This window comes from Staurois parvus, unplaced genomic scaffold (assembly GCF_062004578.1).
Source record: "Staurois parvus isolate SC_StPar_1 unplaced genomic scaffold, SC_StPar_1.0 ptg000018l, whole genome shotgun sequence".
In the NCBI taxonomy this organism is placed as follows: domain Eukaryota; kingdom Metazoa; phylum Chordata; class Amphibia; order Anura; family Ranidae; genus Staurois; species Staurois parvus.
This window is the reverse complement of record NW_028317814.1, coordinates 25,543,741-25,548,643: the sequence shown is the minus strand read 5'-3', so window position 1 is coordinate 25,548,643 and position 4,903 is coordinate 25,543,741. Positions and strand designations below refer to the sequence as shown.

The 4,903-nt window shown below is 44.2% G+C and overlaps 1 pseudogene; it reads left to right on the top strand.

Moving 5' to 3' along the window:
- The first annotated feature begins 4,421 nt into the window (after positions 1 to 4,421).
- LOC149473217 (U2 spliceosomal RNA) lies at positions 4,422 to 4,539 on the top strand (annotated as a pseudogene).
- Positions 4,540 to 4,903: the final 364 nt, after the last annotated feature.

The window sequence follows — 4,903 nt, the reverse complement described above, 5'->3', positions numbered from 1 at the left end:
ATACATCTTCCCTTTTCTTAAGTGTTTTTGTTATTTAAATACCCCTGGTACCCATGTTTTTTCACCTTCATGCATTCAATGCATGAAGGTAAAACACCTTCTGTGTGCAGCAGTCCTCCCACCCTGCCCAATACTCACCTGAACCCCATCGAGATCCAGTATTGTGCATGAGAGCCTCGGCTTTCCAGGGACACTCCTTACTCATTGGCTAGAAAGCAGCAGGCGCCATTAATCACTTCCAATGAGCCAGTGAAGGGGGGGGGGGGGCGAGCCACGGCTCTGTGTGTGAATGGGCATGCAGAGCAGCAGCTTGGGAGCAAGCCTGCGTGCCCCCATAGCAAGCTGCTTGCTGTGGGGGAATTTGACAGGAGGGAGAGGCCAGGAGAACCGTAAGGGGACCTGAGAAGAGGAGGATCTGGGTTGCTCTGTGCAAAACCACTTCTACAGAGCAGGTAAGTATGATGTGTTTGTTATTTTTTTAAAAATTGCCTTTAATATCACTTAAAAATCAAACTGACTTACCTTTAAAAACTGGCTTATGGGTATTTGCTTGGAGTAAAAATTCCATAAAATTATTTTTGTTAACCTGCAAGAACAGAAAAAACAAGCTGCCTTTGTTGGTCTTTCTTTAAAAGTTCGAGTTGCCTGACTGCAATGCTGATTTATTGATTGCAATATTTTTGATATTTTCTTTATAAAATATTCAATTTATTTGACTGTCAGCTTTGTGGATATTGATTAAAATATAACAGTTATCCAAGCCACCATAAAAGAATAATTTTGATTACCTACCTGTAAATTCCATATCTTGGAGTACAGTACAGGGCACAGGTAGAATGTTCATACACCATGGGTTATAGGCATGTACCTTCAGGTGAATGCGCACTGCAAATGTTTAGAGGACATGTCCCCTGGGTTCCTCCCCTATAACCCTACCGCACTCAGTGAGACCCCAGTTTTGTAGCAACAATGGAGAGTAAACCAAGGAATGGAAGGGAGGGTGGCCTTTGTCCTGTACTGTACTGCAAGATATGAAATTTACAGATAAGTCAAAATTCCTCCTATCTTAATTGTACAGTATGGAACACAGGCAGAATATTCATACATCATAAGAAGTCTCCAAGCAATGAATAGGAAGGGTGGACAACAACGAGACAAACAGAACTGTGGACAACAAGGGTCAGAAGATCCAACCCAGAAAGCCACTGTAAGAACTTTGCAGCCAAAAGCTAGATAAGCAGAAGATTGGATGTCCATCTGGTAAAACTTTGATAAAGTATGAACAGAAGACCAGGTGTCGGCCTTACACATCTGGGTTACAGAGGCTTTGTGCCAAAGTTCCCAAAACCTCCCACCAATCTGGTAAAATGGGCATGTAAGAGTACACGGGGAGATTTCTTTCTGAGAATGCAAGCTCTTGCAATCAGATTTTGTGTTTATTGTGCAATGGTGGACTTTGAAGCAGGTTGTCCCTCATCCAGTCCAGAGAATCGGACTAAGAGGCAATGCATCAGTCTGATTGGAGCTGTAGCCTTGGGGTATATTCTAACAGCTCTGATCTCATCCAGGAAATGTAGAGAGATTTCCTTTGGATACTTAAGAGCAGTGCAGAAGGATGAGGGGGACAATCTCCTCAATGAGGAGGAATGAGGAGACCAATCAGAAGAAAGGATGGCCTTGTTCGTAAGACAACATTGTCATTGTGAAGTATGAGGAAAGCCTCTTTACTGGAAAGGGCCACCAGTTCAGAGACAAGTCTGGAAGACATAACAGAGACCATAAAGGCTACTTTACATGAAAGATCTCATAGTTGGTTATCCCTGATAGGTTCAAAGAATGTTTTTTGCAGGGCAGAGAGAACCAGGCTGAGATCCCAAGGAAGTACAGCATTCTGGAAAGGGGTCCTAATACAAGATACATCTTGAAAAAAAGATGTTTACAAGGGAGAACAAAGCCAGAGGTCTTTGAAAATAAATGGATAAGGCAAAGACCTGACCTTTAAGAGTAATTAAGGCAAACTTCTTGTGAAGAACTGTTTGCAGGAAGGCCAGAATGTGAGATACAGAGTAATCTCTGGGATTGAAGTATCTCTGTTCACATCAGGCAAAAAAATATTTCCAGGTGTGATAATATTTCTTCCTGGAAAAGGCTTTTTTGCTTTTAGCAAGGTAGGAATTACAGACTTAGAAACCCCTCTTTCCTTTAACACCTGGGTTTCAATAACTATGCTGTTAAAGCCAGGGACTGAGAAGCAGGAAGGTAAAGAAGGCTTTGAAATAGCAGATCTGGCCTGCTGTGAATAGGCCAGGGGTCTTCTGCTAGTATGTCTGTGTACCAGATTCCTCTGAGCCAGTTTGGTGCAATTAGAATCACTGTTTTCCCATTGTGCTCTGTCTTCTTGAGCAGACGAGGTAAGATTTTCACTGGAGGGAAGGCATGAATTTGCCTGAACTGAGACAAGGGAGTTATCAAGGCATCTGAGGCTAGAGCCAGAGGGTCCAAGGTTCTGCCTCTTGATGGTTGATGTAAGCAAATGCTTTGACATTGTCTAACTGTCCTCTGATTGGGTGCCCCTTCAGAAAGGGAGTCCATTGCTGCAGAGCCAACATGACTGCTTTGAGTTCAAAGATGTGGATGAGAAGCTTGGCTTTCCTCAGTGACCATGCTCCTTGCACTTTAAGTCATTGGTACACTTCTTCCCAGCCTGAGAGACTTATGTATGTTATTGTGATGGAACTCCTGTCACCCTGATTGGGTGATTATGTCAGAGAACCACTGGGACACAGGACAAAGGTATTATAGCTAGGTATTGCATCCAAGACTAGATGAGAATAGCTGAGATGCCAAACAGAAACCCTTGACAACGTCTTCCGGATGACGAAACATGTTGGGTGGAGCTTCGGCATGTGACGTCACCACGTTCTGGACATATTTTTGTTTTTGTAAGTTTTGGAGATCTTTAAAAAGGAGGAACCATCCTTTATCAGGGGGAAGATTTCTATTGAAGACTACCTGCCATACTGATTCCTTATCACACTGCGCATATTGACCGGTGTTATACGTTCTAAATGTCCGGTAAGGGGCTAATGTTTTCAGGTGTATGGTGACAGCCTGTGACATCAGAATCTTCTCCTGCAACTTGTTATATTCACTTGAGGACTTATATGGATTTTTACTTCTGACATTTCTATGCAATATAATTAGCGCTGCATTTCTTTCGTTCATTTTTGTAATACCGCCTTTTGTGTGCAAGCTGCTTTTCTGTTTTACTTGTTTTTTTTTGCATTTGTAGCATGGTTATATCTATGCGCAGGTTTTTGTGTTTTATCTTTATTGAACAGAAAACACAGGTTTTTACACACTCCAGAAATAGGGCAGTGCCCCCACATGAACAATAAAACAAATATTACACACTGAGATATAAATCCCACACTGATTAGGTAAGAGCTTGATTACAACAGTACAGCCAACAGCTAACAGTGATCTAATTAAGATAATCAACAGCCAGGCATCCAGTCAATGATGTAATTAATCAGGGAGCCCACCACAGACAGCCCAGCAACAAACCCACCCCTGAATACACAAAGTCCATTACACATGCTGTCTTTCAGGTGTTTCCTTTCACTTGTATAATCTGTCCATCATAAGACAACATTCATACAATATTCCAACAGTCTGAAAAGTGGAATTGGTTTATCTTCATAGATTTCTTTAGGGAGATTGTTGATAAATATTCCTGTCCCAAATAGGGGAGCTTCTCCAACCCACTCCGCATGAGGGCCACCATATTTCCTCTGCCCAGTAACCTGTACAAAATTAATATTACATTTTTCCATCCACTCCAGAAGGGAAGATTTATTGTCTTTGTGCAGAGAATTAAGCCAAGCCTCGCTCTCAGCATTCATCACGTTGTTGTCCATCATTAGAGATCTGCTCTCTCCATGGGCCATAATCAGTGGGTAATCAGGAAGAAAGAGGTGGCGCTCTCTAAATGCAGCATGAAAGCTTTTTAATAGATAAAAAGTGTACTGATACAGGCCACTCACAAAGCATAAGTAGGTTTGTGCTTGTAAATTAATAGGCATCCGCTGTAGTGAAGGAGTGTGAAGCCTCAGGGTGGATGGTGATCACCGGCATCTAGCGGTGGTGCTGGTGGCTTCCAGCACATCCTCCTAGTTCCGGGGTTCCCTCAGTTGAGACGTCACTTCCGGTCACGTGATGGTGAGGGTTGGCGCGCGTTCAGAGCGTGCATGCTCCCCCATCAGGCTGTAAGGACGCCATCTTGATGTTAGGTATTTATACTCTCAGCGAGGGGAGGAGTAAGGGAACTCCTCCTACAGGCAGACACAGCTTGAGGAGTAAACAACCCACGGCAAGAGGGCTATCATTAAGTGCAGGAGTGGACAGTTAAAGAATTCTCGGTAGCTTCTCGGCCTTTTGGCTAAGATCAAGTGTAGTATCTGTTCTTATCAGTGTCCAGTAGGGGTGCTCCATGGTCATTCTAGCTTTGCGGGGATGACTGGTTGTATAGTACCCCTGCTGGAATGATGGGGGTCTGGACGGCTAGTACCGGGGGACAGAAAGCGTGGTGCCCACGAGTAGTTGGGGCCCGTGAGTAATTCTCCCGAGGAGACCAGAAGGACCCAGTTCCTCCTGATTTGGACGGATCTACCTTGTCTGGCCAGGGGTCGGGAAGGCAGAGAGTCCGCAAACCAGTGCCCCCTGAGTAGTCGCCTCAGGGGTGTCACTAGTAACACCTGGGTGTGGGACCCCACAGTGTGAAGATGGCATATGGTCACTGTTTTACCACTTTTTCTGCACAGCGCCCTTAGGACCAGACCTTTTGGCTAGGACCAGAGAAATTTTTGCTACAGGCCTCAGGGCCTCGTCTGTGCACAATTGG